At 38.1% G+C, this 15,616-nt stretch overlaps 1 protein-coding gene across 1 annotated transcript in view; it reads left to right on the top strand.

The window, feature by feature from the left end:
- Nucleotides 1–15,616, top strand: part of abl2 (c-abl oncogene 2, non-receptor tyrosine kinase) — a 31,653-nt gene that overhangs the window by 687 nt on the left and 15,350 nt on the right. The gene's annotated exons all lie outside the window — the stretch shown is intronic.

Raw genomic sequence — 15,616 nt, 5'->3', positions numbered from 1 at the left:
AGCCCATTCAGCTGGTCATTTCGCAGGGTTCTCCCTTTGAGTCACTTGCAACATGCAAATCATAGTCGGTAAAATGCGGAGCTGCTGTCCGTTGAGAAGTTGAGATATATCCGTTGGGATAAGCGGAAATACTCCATGACTCGGGCTGTGTTGCAAAATCGAGTGTGTTGCCTATGTAGACAGCGTTATCTTGACACCATGAATGCGTCCAAACACTTCGTAGAAACCATGGCCGTAAACAAGTCTTGAACATTGACATGGACATGTACCGTTAGACTGCTAAAGCAGATCACCCTAAAATGTACCCTTTTAAACCGTTTCATTCTAACTAGACACACAGCAGAGCATAATTGTCTCCCTCAATGTCTGAACAGCTTGTGAGTTTAACATGTGTTTTGTAAATGGTTAAGCATGGTCAGTGTCTGGTCATCTTCCATTTGAACATTTCTTTGAAGAATATGAAGTGTTGTTGTTGCTGTAGGTTCAAACCCCAGTATCGATCCGTGTAGTAGCACCATTGTGCCCATTCCAGGTGGAGTGTCACTGAAATGAGTATTGTGAGGCTCTGATTGGATAAAAGCATCAGGCAAATGACAAGTTTGTTTACTGTCACTTATAATGATCCAAAACATACTTTTGAGATGTATCAGTGTTATTGACAATGTTTACACGCACATCATCTTTTTAGGATTCATGTTCTGGTTAACTTTATTTATTTTCTTGTAAAAATTGTTTAAATGCTCCACAGCTATTGAGATATTCCTGCAGAAATATGTAATATGAGCAGATTCTGCTTCTTATTCACAGAATATTTATGTTGCATGTAAACACGGTTGCTATTCTCATTTTATGTAACTTTACACAGCTGATTTAAGGCTGCCCCGTGCCTGCTCAAAACTCGGCACAAAGGCATAATGCTGCATTACACCCAAACTGACTTCTGCCTGCTCTGACCCACCTTACACACCCTAGTATGAAAGTATACTCTTACAATTGCATTTATGCTATCTCACTCTGAGCAACATTACTCACTCTGTATAAACAGGGCTCCAGACTAACTTTTTGCCTTTGTTGCACTGGTGCGCCTAACTTTTTTATTTAGGTGCACCAGCACAAAATTTAGGTGCACCCAAATGTTTCCTCGGCTCGCGTCGCCTTTAACGCCACAATTTCAAGCTCAGCTTTTTATCATGCTCCATATACATGTCATGCATATATCCAAATTGGTCGCACTCTAGAGCCCTGATAAAGACACCTAAATGCTACTTCAGAACTGTGTAAATTTGGCATTTGATGTTGAGGATTGTGTTTTTTTAAGGGCAGTAACTCAACTGAGAAGGGGAAGTTCAGACACCATACTATCCTAACTGTAGAAATGCGATGACTGTTATTTGATAGGGCTGGCATTTATTGTCTCTTATGAAGCACTTGCTGCTGGGGAAGCCACTGCTTTCTCGGATTTCGCTCGCTCGATTTCACTGACTCATTTGTTTCAGGCAGTAACACAAAGCACATATTTGATCTTAATACTGTTTGTGTGTCACACAGATTTATCTTTTCTTAAATCTCATAATCAGGTGTTGTTTATTGTGAGTATTGTGACTGTGGCACAATGGTTGGGATTTCATTAGATGTGTGGTTTGCACTGCAAGGGAGTCGAGAATAGGGTTGGGTATCTATCGTTTAAATTTTAGCGTTTCCGATTGCAATTCTGCTTACAGATTCCGATTCTTTTAGATTCCCAGTTTCGATTCCAGTATGGTAAAACATTTATTTTGTGTCTTTTGTTGAAAGTTGAGCTTCCATAGAAATGTGAACTGAAAAATTCGAACTTCGAATTAGCGATTTAAAAGCGAGGTGCAATAGAGAGAAAAACTCAGTGTTGGTCTGTTCTCCAGGGTGGGTTGATCCATGCCAAAGAGGAGCTTGTCACATCTTGACAGTGAACCCTTCGGCTGGAAACACTGACATGTGAGGGTTGCAGATGAGTTATTTTTACTCTCATCCCTTATAGCCAGATGTATAGCTGTGGCTGAAAGTCATCTGAATAAGCAGGATAATAATTGCATGGTTACAGGCCTGACTGTCATACCAGTGGTGACTAACTGCCATGATAAACTTCATCAGACACACCTTATTTCAAACACTGGAGGCTAGAACATCTTATAATGTCTGATCTCCAATCATATGGCCTTGGTCACATTTTGTTGTTTTATCTGTAAATTCGCTTTGTCTCAGAGTGTTAGAGCCTCAACTGTAAGGTTAAAGCGATAGCTCACCCTAAAATGAAAAATATGTTGTTGCCTGTTGGTTGGTTACTCGACCTAATGTTGTTTCTGTAATGTATGCTCTGAGTTTTTCCGGTAACACTTTACAATAAGGTCTAATTTGTTATGAATGAAAATATCTGACTTCCGGCAACGATCTCGCCCAGGGGCGTTCGTTCTACGTCACGACGGTTCCTACGCTACGGTCCTACCTCGTACGCCGACTTCCATCACCCGTGAACGCGCGTCGATCGTTGCCGGAAGTCAGATATTTTCATTTATAAAGTTTTAAATATGTATATTTTTACGTCAAAACCGCACGGATTACCCTCAGAAGGCCTTCGTTTATCCCCCTGGAGCCGGATGGATTACTTTTGTGAAGGATGTACCGTAATTCCTCAAATAAAGGCCGGGGCCTTTATTTACCTGAACTGCAGATGGTAGCCGGCTTTTATTTGAAGCAGGCTTTTATTAGAGGCAGGCCTTTATTTCTAATTCGCGATCCCCGCCCGCCCGCCAGCCAAGTTTCCATGGTGACGCGTCATGCTTGGCACGTGTTCACCACAGCCAAAATAGCGCTATATGACAGATGTAGCGCTTTTATTTCTAAATATTAACAAACTTGCTTACCATGTCATCAACTATCTTCTATTCTGACTCTCAAATCCGTGTAAGTGAGTTTGTTTTGTCGTTTAAAACCCTTTATAAATGATCTTGATCTGTAACGTGAGATGGGCACCGCAGTTCGGAGATTCCTGTTGTATTTGTTAAGTTACAGCGCGTGAATTCTTCAGTTTCTCCCGAAATACATGAAAGTAAGTGGCCGGTGAACTGGGAGAAGAATAGAGTAAACTTTATAGTTACTTACACTGTGTATCTGATATGAATAAAACACGTCGCCAAATATATTTGAATGGATTGTTATTGCTGCTTCCATAGACACCATTGTGTATTTTACAAACTATAAATTTATTGTTTTGCTATAAATCATATCTATTTAAATGTCTGAAACCTAAAATAAACATGTGGTTAAAAACACTTAATAGTTGTGATATATGACAAGCGCTGAGCGCGTCCGTCTTTGAGTGTACATTCATTTAAAGTGTCCCTATTCACACTATTTTTTCCCCGGCCTTAATTTGAGACCGGCCTTTATTTGTCCGCGTTGAACACGCCCCCGGCCACTATCAGAGGCCCGGCGTTTATTTGAATACCGGTCTTTATTTGAGGAATTACGGTATGCACATTTTGGGACTTGAAGGAGGTGGACCCCATTGCTTCACATTATATCCACTGAAGGGTCTAAGACATTTTCTAAAATAACTGAAAATGTGTTCGTCTGAAACAAGATTGACATATGCATCTCGAACGGCTTGAGGGTGAGTAATGCATGGGTTAAATATCATTTTTGGCCGAACTATCCCTTTAAGGAGGTAAAAAGGTGTTGATTTACACAAGAGGAATTTTAACCAAAGTATGTTACAAACTTTACACTAAGACCTAAAAGAATCATACCAACTCGTGGAAAATGGACATCCGATGATGACCCCATTAAGTTTTAGATGAACTGTTCCTTTTAAAGCTGCTGTCCGTAGCTTTTTTGGGTTAAAAATTATCCAAAATAATAATAATTAAAAAAAACATAACCAGCCAGTGTTCAAAAATATCTGCTTGCTTTTGCCCGATTCAAAACGGTTAGCTTGTAATAATGATTTTAATTCCAGTGGTACTGGTGGATTTCCGCGGGAAATTCGAGCATGTCTTTGCGTCATTACGTCACATCTGTACACATAAAGAAGGCGTCCCGGCTAGTCGGCTATATTGCGTGAGGATGTTGGAGGTGGACATTTTTAGCCTTTGCTCACAGCATTAAATAATTAAACTTATGGCGGATCCAGAAAGGTTCAAAAGACAATCACCAGTGACAACTGGACATTCACCACTTGTAAAACCCCAAATAATTCGGACTTCGGAGTGGGTAACGTTAGAGAAAAAAGAGACTGCAACTGGCCCACGCGAAAACAAGGATAAACATCGGTTCAAAACGGACGCAGAGACGGCTTTTTTTCTTTTAGGACAGGTAAGACATTTCAATAGTTCAATCGTGTAACAGTAGCACACTTGTTCGCTTAATTCACACAGTTACGGAGTTTCCTGTCTTTATTCGTTTAGCTATTATGGTAAATATTTTGTGCTAGCTATGAGAGGGAGCAATTCACCTCTACTCCAAGCAAACCAAACCGGCCTCCTCCGAAATTATATATAGTTTTAAATATGCTTCGGATTACAGATACGTGTTTTTTTTTTGTTTTTTTTTTTTCTCAAAGAAAACCAGTAAAGAAACATTAATTTATTGGTATGACAATTAGAAATTAGACTGCACAGAAATAGAAACTGAACTACAGGGTAATCATAATACACATTAAATGTAGTCACAATGCTGATGTTGATAATTTGAGAACAAAGTATAATTTGAAAGGTTTGACGCGATCGTTATATTTAATCAGCACGATTTACTGCAAGGCTTTCCCCCCTTAGTTGATGTGGATGTTACTTACTTGTTCAGATGACATTTTCCGATGAAAATTCGTATGTTGTCATGGTCATACTGTAGGCCTACTTCCAAAAGTAGAATGTGTGATTCTGAATGCCAGTTTCCACATCGGCGCGGTGACTGACAGACTCGCAGTCTCAAAACATTGTGTTCATCCGCGCTGTTTCATGCCGATGTGCAACTCACGCAAAGTTAATAATTCCGCGAATAACTGCAATTACAGATTTCAAACAGAGATGGCGACAAAGAGGAAAAATGCCGGACTGCAGCTTTAACTTTTTCCCCACCAGTGTTTAAAAAAAAAAAAAGTTGCCAGCCAGCACCAGCATTTTTGATCATTTTCACAAAACTTTCATGGCCCCTAGAATTTTTATTGTATGACAATCTGAACACAATATATCAAAAGAAAGAACAGATCCTCTGCTTTTAAGCAACAACAAAAAATTATTCTAGCTTCATGCATTCTTTTTATTGACACTTGAATGTGGGTAAGTTTCATAAAAAAGGCTACATTTTGAACAAAAACCTAAGAAAATCACATTTTTGACTACGGCTGCATCCGATTCAAATTCAATCTCATACATACCTCTCCTTGTGTTTGGCTTTTCATTCAGTAAGGTTTGGCAGTTTTGATGTATATGCTGTTTAATGATCGTGTACTGTAGTACTGTCATTAACATTCTCCTATACAAACTCTGCAGTGCGGTCATCATCACTCAGAGTCTGATGACTACACAAGAGCATAGGGGGAGGTGGACTACTCCATTTCCCAACGCTTTTCTGCCCATAGTGCATTCAGGACATCCACAGGTGACTCATCTAACGCTCAAGGCAGAATTCCGTCAGATCCAGGAGAATATTCATCTCTTGCATTAACTAGTGGAATTCCATCAGATTCGACCGTGACGAGCTGTGCTTAATTTGACCACGCCGCCAGACGGAGGGATAAAAGAGTGGTTCTGTCTGCGTCCTCCCGTCCCCTGCAGACAGCCAATGAGTCAGCCCGTCGCCGCTCTGAGGTCACGGGGCCAGTTCCACACTCTTTTTATTTATTTATCAACTCTGTCCTGCACCACCAGGCTTTTATTATTTCAGTAGGGGTGGTGCAAAGTGCTGCCCTGAACTTAATGCAGTCCAAAGTACCCGAAACGATTGATTTTTAGAGCTCAGAACAGTGCGGAGCTTTAGTTGGCACATGATTAGAAGATAAAATGTACAGACGAACTCTCGAAAGTTTGTTGTTCCATCATTTTACGTATCATGCATTTCCAAGGTTTGGGAAAGCGTAAAACCATGAGGCTGTCCGATAGAGTGATTTTGTGCACATGTGTTAACTTAATGATATAATGTTGGCATTTGGCAGCAGCTTCAAATAAGACTCATCCAAGCAAAATTGAGAGTCAGAACTGTCCGTTTAAGAAACATGAGAGAATATCGTAGATGATTTGGTGAAGTTATGGTTTTGGAGCTCTAGTTGTTTCTGGTAAGCAGGCATAATGCTGCTGTAATCGAGTTACATAAATATCTCTTTCATCTCAGTTTGTTCTAAAGGATGGAGTAGACAGCACTGACACGTGTGAAATTCCCAGGATGTAAGAGGATAGGAATTAAGGGCTAAATTAGATTAAGCAATCCATTTTTTGATCTGTGAGATAGATTTGAGGAGAAGTTTTATAAAGTAGTCTCATTGTGAAGACCTGATGGGACTCTCTTGGCCCACGGTTCGATTTGGTTGTTGCACCACTAGAGGTCATTAGAACACTGCAATTTGTTTTGACTATAGGCTCAAAGTATCAATTTTGATTGTGTATATATATTTTTTTTTTAACGTCTAGTTGGAAACACACTTGTGAATTGGATACTCCTCTTTGTCTCATTGGTGAGATAGTGGGTGCCTGTGCTCTCCTAGACATCTGCTAATCCTGCTTCATTTTAACAGCCTTATCCGGTTCCATCCTCTCATTGCGTCCTTATTAAGGGCTGGATTAGATGACACACTGGAGTAATTCTTCTATGTTGGAGCAGTGATGGAGATATTGGACTCTTTCTCTGTTGCCTTTCTCTGCAGATCAGTGGTTTTCCATGTTTTTCTCTTCAGACCAGGAATAAGGTGTCATTGTTCTGTATCTGTTAGCTTTTTCTGCTCTTTTTGGCCTTTGTTCGATGTTTGATGATGCAAATTAATAATTGCATTAGTGTTTTGGATAGGGCTGTCAAATGATTAATCGTGATTAATCACATCCAAAATAAAAGTTTTTTTTACATAATATATGTGGGTGCACGGTGTATAATTATTTTATATATATAAATACACACACATGCTTGTATATATTTAAGAAATATTTTCATGTATATACTGTATATAGATTTATATATAATTTATATTATATATAAATATAAATATTTTATATATAAATAATATTTTTTTCTTAAATATACATGCATGTGTGTGTGTGTATTTATATATATACAAAATAATTATACACAGTGCACCCACATATATTATGTAAAAAAAACTTTTATTTTGGATGTGATTAATCGTGATTAATCATTTGACAGCCCTAGTTTTGGACTGATTCATTGAAATGGACAGTTTGAAGGAACCGCACGGAAATTAAATTGAACTTTGCAATTATATTACACAAAAAGTTACATTTTGATGTTTTTTTCCTGCATTGAACATTTTTAGGCTGTCTAAGCAAAGTTTATAATATTATGTTGTATAATATTTGTTGTTTATTTTATTTATTTTTTATATTTATTTTGATTAGTTTTCACCCAAAAATGATTGTGTCTTTGCCTTCATTAGCAGTTCTGTAATGCATGCAACTTTGCATGTGTGTATGACTATGTATGGTTAAAAAAACACACAAAAATAAAAACCCTGTTTGGCCTTTCATTTTTGGTCATATACACATCAAAGTAGTTCTAGTGAATCCCATCCGCAAAGAATGGCCTGTCTGAGGGTTACGATATGTCTTGGAATGCTGAATGAATAATTCCACAATTCAGGAGTGAATCAGATGGGACAGAGGGGAGATTAGGGTTAAAGCCAGGAGATCTGCATTATCATCAGACGTATCCTAGCATCTGCTTAGTTTGTGTCATTGCCATTCCCTTTCCCAGCCTTTGTGTGTTTTATGTTGTGAATGTTTTGGTGTTTGTATTGAGGCGTCACGACACGTTCACTTTCTGAAACAGAGTGTTCCGTTTCACTAATGCATTCACTGCGTTAGATAACACTTTTATCACACCCTTGGGCTGTAGTAGTACAGCTCATTTTCTATTGATAATGGACATTCGAATCAAACATGTTATGATCTGTTTATGGCATATATTCACTAGAAGGGTTGTCGACACCCAACAACCACTGTAGTTAAACGGACGACTCCTCATTGGCGCTATTGAGGTATGATGCGTGTTCAGACAGGTCCTCCACAGCCTGCCAACACTTCCTGTTCGCAAGACCACTTGGCTGACTCAATCCATCTCCATTCTCCATTCGTAATGTGTCTGGCCCACCAGGCTCATTAAATACTGAAGGCTTATGCTGTCTTATCTCTGAGACCGGGCTAATGCGTTCACCCTCATCTGGTGACGTGGTTGTCTTAACCACCATGGTTGTTAATTTCCTTAGAGAATGTCTCTTAAAGCCTTCATCAAAATGTCTTCAAATACCGTTCTCGCCTCCAGATGAAATGCAGGCCCTGTAGTTGTTTCTTGGGTTAAGCAGGGTCTTTTTAGACCTGCACAAAGAGGTGCAATGCTTGTATACTTAACTCTTTCCCTGCCAGCATTCTTGAAAAAAGTTGCCCGCCAGTTTCATGGCCCCCATAATATTTTGATGTATGAATATCTGAGCATGCAACTCATTTAAAAAAAAGAAAAATTTTGAGCAAAAAGCTGAGAATCGCAGATCGTATTCAGAACGATGATCAAAACATAAATAGAATAGATCACGTCCATCAACACCCCCAAAGCTTGCACCTATCATAGACTGTAAAAAATATGGACAAAGCGTCTGTGACGTCACCCATAGACTTTCTGAAGAACGGTTTAGAGGCTGTTTATGGGGGGTATGGGCGGTGCCATCTTGGAAAATCTTACGATATTCCAAATACAAATGTTCAGAAAGGATACAGAGGTGGTATGATGTGTTTTGTCAGATCATGGCCGAGACGTCAAATTTCAGGAATTCCACTCGGCGCAGCCTGTTATCAGCTGTCAATCACGCGCTTATTTGTCATACATTTTATATCTAAATATGATCTAAACTACCGAGTTAGAAAAAAATTCACCCCCCTCACAGTTGTCAGGCACTCGGAACCTATCGAAAAATACAATAAAAGTCCATGGGACCAACCTGTAAAAACATGAATTTATGCTGTGAAAACTGACATTTTAACATGCGGGTCTATGTAGATTTGCTCCCTTTTGGGACCTCCCTCTAGCGGATTTTCGATGTATTGCAGTTTTTCGCACTTCCGGGTAGGCTTCATTTTTCAGATTAGAATGTTGCCGCTTGGCACCTATACGCCTATACCACTTCCTGGGTCGACATTTCATTCAGTAGGAGTGTAGCGGTATATTAGACCCAGACTTAAAGTGACAGTAGCCTAATATTCCTGATGTGATGCTGCTCTGCTTGTGTCTTAAATTGGGCTTTCTAAATATAAGTATTAATTTCTTTAAAAAAAAACTCTACTGACCTCAAACAGGAACCGTAATGTATAAATCACAAACCTTTTCATTAAATGATTATATTTCATTTTCATCAGTGCCCTTATTTATTTAATTGTATTATTTGGAGAGCTTTTAACAGGTAAAGTAATAGACTAAGTTATGAGGAAGTTAATGTGTTTATCTGTTAGGAAGCAGTGGATGCTGCTGGTGGGAAAATTTCATCAGATATGGAGGATGTGAGCAGTCTGATGAATTCAGTTCTGCCCACTCTGTTGTGGCAACCACAGATAGCAATGGTGCATCAGGTAGATGCTATTCAGAGGGAGGAGCCACAGGTCTGGATGCGTCCTGCACATAGCGCAAAAAATGACTCAAAGCAAAGAGAGAGAAAGAGAGCAAGGATGGACAGAGATCACTGATTGTCTGATTAAGTGTGTTAAATCTGTGAAAAATCTTTTTCATTTGTCACCATATGGTTGCTTGCATCACATTGCTAACTCATACAATCTTAACACTTTTGCGATTGTCACTGTTATTGTTGACTGTAGTTGACAAAAGATGATTCGGAATTATATAAATATAAAAACAAGGACATATCATTTCATTCTGATAGGGCATTTATGTGTCTTTAGTCCATGTTGTGTTGCATAAACTCTTAATAAGTACCTTTAAGCTGTAGGGCATGTGTGATTTTCATGCTTGTGCATGCTTGCACAAAAAGAATTTAGAATAAGAATAAGAGCATGTTTAAGTGTGGAAGGCCAATAAAGACAACGCTTTTGATCAGGTGCCAAAACAGTGTTCCTTCAGAAAACCTCCTCCTTTCAGGTCATTATGTTTGCGCTGACCTGTCAAGCTTGGTGTTCTAGTCTTCTGATCCAGCTTAAAAGAAAAGCGGGCCTCCAGGAGAAGCATTAAGCAATTCCAGAATGCTTTGCAGTTGTAGGTTTATTGTGTATAGAGCCCCATTAGAACCTCTAGTGAACGGGTAAATCACAGTAGCCGGGCTTCTAACTGCTGTGTAAGCCATCAAAAGTAGACCTGGATGAATGGCACCAGGCAATTTCCCGTAATCCAAAGTGTGTTGTTATTCAAACCAGCCTGTCAGATTGATGTCCACAGGAATGGAGGTTGCTCGAATGTCCACTCAGCACAGGTAAAATGTCATATCTGGACTATTTCTGAATGGGGAATTTATTTGATGTGGATTTTCTCAAAGCTACAGTACCGTTCAGAAGTTTTGTTTTGGCACCAAGGACGCATTAAACTGATGAAAGTGAGTCAATTCATTTAAAGTATTACAAAAGATTTCTGTATATATATTCATATATATGCTGTTCTTTTGAATCTTCAATGAATCCTGAAAAAGAAAAAAGAAATGTTTCACTGTTTCCACAAAACACATTAAGCAGTACAACTCTGTGTTCAACATTGATGATAATAATAATAGCCTAAAAGTTTGAGCAATAAATCAGCATATTAGGATGATTTCTGAAGAATCATGCGACACTGAAGACTGGGGTAATGATGCTGAAAATTCAGCCTTGCCATAACAGGAACAAATTACATTTTACATATTTCAATGGCAAGAATATTTCACAAAATTACTGTTTTACTTTGTTTTTGATCATATAAATGGAGCCTTGGTGAGACTAATGCTTCTTTCAAAAACATTTCACCGACCTCAAACATTTGAATCGTTATCTGTGACATAAGGGTTCTGTAAGATAAAAAAAAGTAGTGTTAGTGTATCATAACACATACTCATATCTTGACTTGTGGATGAATAACATTTGAAAAGCAGTTATGTATCTTGTGGTAATAGAGTGTGTAGCCTAACTTCTGTCTGCTGCACAGTATGTCTGTAATCTTTCTTTTTTAACATTTTATTGAGGATTTCAGCAAGCTCTAAAACTCTTTATGGAAGTTTGATAGAACTGTTGTAAATATAGGCAGAAACGTTTTGTAATCCGATCCCTTTTGAGTTCTGATTTGTCAAATTTAGAGCCACTCAAACACAAGTGACTTTATTTGAGTTCTGTCAGTAGTATTTTATAAAAAATATGTGAATGAATAAGACGTTACATTTAGTTTAGTTTTTTGTGGTTTGTTTTGTATAATATAATATTGTATCTTTTATACACTATAATATATATTTTTTAAATATAGTATAGTAATTATTCATTTATTTTATTGGATTGCATTTAAGCTGCCTTTAAAAAGTGTGTGAACAGACCTTTTGCAAGAATTGTTTTTCTTATGTATCTATTATTGATATCATCTCATAATTCGGCACCAGAATTGCATTCTTTACCAGAGATTTCTTCCTTAAAGTGGCTATAATAATCATTCGCAGGTGTCGCTCATCACCAATCACGCCACCGGCCTCGCGCCACTCTCCCACGGCCCTCGGCCTCGTCCTGCTCGCCACACAATAGGCTATTAAAAAGCCGAATAGGAATTGTTAAAGGCATAGTTGATCCAAAAAAAAATTTATTCTGTCATTTTACAAGTTGTTCTTAACCTGTATGATTTTCTTTGTTCTGTTGAACACAAAAGAAGATATTTTGAAGAATGTCGGTAACCAAACAGTTGAGGGTAGTCATTGACTTCCATAGTATGGGAAAAAACACTGTGGCAGTCAGTGGCTACTATCATCTGTTTGCTTACCAACATTCTTCAAAATAGGTTTGGAACCACTTGAGGGTGAGTAAATGATGACAGGTTTTTGGGTGAACTAACCCTTTAAATTCATTACGATTCCCATCCCTATCGTTGACACATTTGGTTAGCTAATTGTATGTGGTAAATTAATTTCCCCTTTTGACACTTGTATTCATCAGATTGTCTGTTGTCTTGTAATACTACACTAGTCTTTTCAACTGGAGAGCCATTTACTGGACAAGAGGAAGAGACTGAGTGAAAGGGGGACAACTGTGCATTCTTTGTTGCAGAGAGCTCTTGTTGGATCCTCATTATTGTGAATGAACCGGATCTGTCCTTCATAGTGTTCAGTTTATATGGGCCCATTGTTTGAGCAATCATTGTTCGGCAGTTCCTCTGTGCATGTACACATCATGATTATCCTGGGAGTATTTATGGCAAGATAGTTTTGTTTTGTGCTGGATCTAAAAATAGGCCTGGTCTTGCACCATGTGGCTTTCAGATAAACAGGTGAGCTTGTGCTGTCATTCCCTAGTGCAACACTTCACCAGCACTCTTGAGGTGTAATGCTGATTCTTGCCTCGCATCTCTCAAGCACAAAAGATGACTTTGTTCATTTGTTCAATTTCGAAATACTTTCTACTGTAAAGGCATAGTTCACCAAGAAAATTGAAGTCTGACACGGTTTACTCACCCTCATATTGTTCATAACTTGTATGCTGTTATGGTTTTTATATGCTAGTAAATTTTAAAGAATCATTGCACAGCTCTTTATGTACAACATGATTAGATGATGTCAATCTCCAAAAAGAAAACGGAACAGTAGGTCATACAACTTCTGTGCTATTTTCCAATTTTGTAAAAGGTTTGTAATAGTTTTTTTGAAGAACTGACTAAATTTATGCCATTGTTCACTGATAATCTTGCCCAAAAGGTGTTGTTTAGCCTGCATTCTCCTCCAAAACCGAAAAATGCATGTTGCATATTTTTTCTACATTTGAGAAAGTGAGAAAGTTGTTTTGGTGTCAGTAGCATAATTTTTTACTTGTATACTTTTACTGTTATTTTTTACCTTTTTTATTTTACTGTTTTTATTTATTTTTATACTTTTTTTTTTTTTTTTTTGCACAAACTGTCATTTTAAAAATTATTTTATTTTCCATGAAAAAATAAAATCACATGTTTGGAGCAACATGAGGGTAAGTAAATAATGACAGAATGTTTATTTTATGTTAACTTTTCTTTTAGAGCTGTGGTTCTTAACCTTTTGACTCTGTCTTATCTTAAGCTGAATCTTTGGTACCCCTGTTGTAATAAATAAAAAAAATTGTCATTTTAATTTGTACATCTTTGAGTTTTCTTTCCTTAAGCATTTTTATTAAGATTTAGTTGTATTAACATAATTTAAATAATTTAAGACTTCTTGCCTCCTAGTGGGCCCCAGCCCCCCAGATTGAGAACCACTGCTTCAGAGTAAGCCATTCGAAGAGTGATTCCCACAAAAACTATAAACAAAGATTACTATCAAATCTCTGTTTGTTTGAGCACCAGTGCAGCAACAGCAACATTAGCATGAGTTTGGAGCAGGACTGTTTGGTGACCAATGGCAGAAGGGATAGAAGTTTGGTGAATCCTGTTAAAAAAATGTCATTACTATATTTTGCAGTATTAGATAAATTAGTTAATTTGTTTGGAGGAAATAACAGCTATTCTGTTTGGGAAAAGGTCCATTTCTGTCCATCCGCACACAGGCTATGAACGCATGCAATTAGCACGGCGACGGGAGACCAGGAAGCAGTGTGTCGACCTGTCGACTTACATATGCTCTAAAAATCCTGCAGTATCAGGGAATGTGTTTGTCCGTTCCTCCTGCGAGCTGCTTTTGCATATGAGAATGTTGGTCACAATTTCCTGCATGACAGATGTACTCGTCACATTCCAGTGTAATGTTAGGGGGCTGTTCTGTGCCTTGGGAAATCCAGAGCTGGTGACGGGCAGGTGAGGTGTCTGATTTATCGGATTTTGGGGTTGAGACAATTGACCCATTGATAAACCCCGCCCCCTCATGGTTACATTTACTTTGAGAGGTTTTCAGAACATCCCATGACTGGTGTGATTTTTAAGTAAAATATGCTCATGAAGTGGTATAAATATACTTATATGGGCTGAAGTGATGTATAAGTATTTATACTATAGTATTTTTCCTGTGTGTTTGTCTTGAAGTGTCATGCAAATATATGTAATGTTTAAGTGTATTGGTTACACATTCGCAACAAGGGTAGGGATGCATAATATTGGTTATGCCAGTATTTTTATTTTTTGGTAATGGTTGAGATTGGATATTTAATTGTTCATAGTATTTATTTTTATTTTATTTTAACATTTTAAAGTTGTCTTTATAAACACTAATTTAATAACACTCTTATATGTAACATCATAATGTTGTGACATCTAAATGTACTTGCAGCATTCAAAAATTACATTAGATTTAATGTTAAAATAGCATAGAATTGACAAAACAGCATAGAATTTAAATAGTCAATTGTTATTTTTTTTTATTAATTTAGTTTTTGAATGAACTTTCATTTTCAACATTTTCCTTTTGCTTTCCATAGAAAAATAGCAGCGTACAGGTTTGGAACAATCCACTTGCAGCATTTAAAATGTAGAGTTTTATTTTTGATTTCTTAAACAAAATAGTATAGTTTGAAATATCAGCCTGAATTTTAATATTGGTGCATCTCTACTTTAAACATTTGTGGTGCTGCCTTTGCTTTCTACTAGGTTTCCATGGTACCTGGCTTTTGTTAGCCTGAACCAAAGTGCAGTTTGAAGTTCTATGGATTGTAAAGGAATAGATGTTGAGATCAGGATGTTCTGTCGATAAGCTGTGTTAGTTGAGAGCAGCTCCAGTCAGAGTACAGAGGTGCTGGTGCAGCTGCTATAAGCCTGGCTTAATCCCAGCACAACAGCTGCGCTAGACTCCCATCAGGACAAGGCCATACAGGTCAGTCCGCTCAGTATGCCCATTCACACGGCACACACAGCACTCCCCCAGCTGTCTCACAGCAAAGCTTCTGCACACAAAGACACACACAGAAACCGCACGTGTGCTGAGGAGCACACGCAGGACAAACACATGCGGCCACGCGACGTGCCCTACGCGGGTCAATTGCTAGATCAATCAGAAGTGTTGCATGAGGGTGAGCAAAGTTTGTGAATGTACAGGGCTTGACATTTCTATCTATTGGTCGGTCGGCCTGTCTTTTATCGATACACATTGGATCAGGTGTGTAATTGATGCTTTGTTCCAGGTATTTTATTATTCCTGTGCTGCCACAGAGAAATAGTTTTTTTTATTCTACAAACCTTTTGCTTGAAATTTAGCTTTAGCGACCCAAACTCACAGCATATGCAGAGATGGTGTTGTTTAACCGAGCGGCTGAGA

This window comes from Rhinichthys klamathensis, unplaced genomic scaffold (genome assembly GCF_029890125.1).
Source record: "Rhinichthys klamathensis goyatoka isolate OS25496 unplaced genomic scaffold, OSU_Roscu_1.1 h1tg000169l_1, whole genome shotgun sequence".
NCBI lineage: Eukaryota > Metazoa > Chordata > Actinopteri > Cypriniformes > Leuciscidae > Rhinichthys > Rhinichthys klamathensis.
The sequence above is the reverse complement of the archived record's forward strand: the minus strand, read 5'-3'. Positions and strand labels throughout refer to the sequence as shown.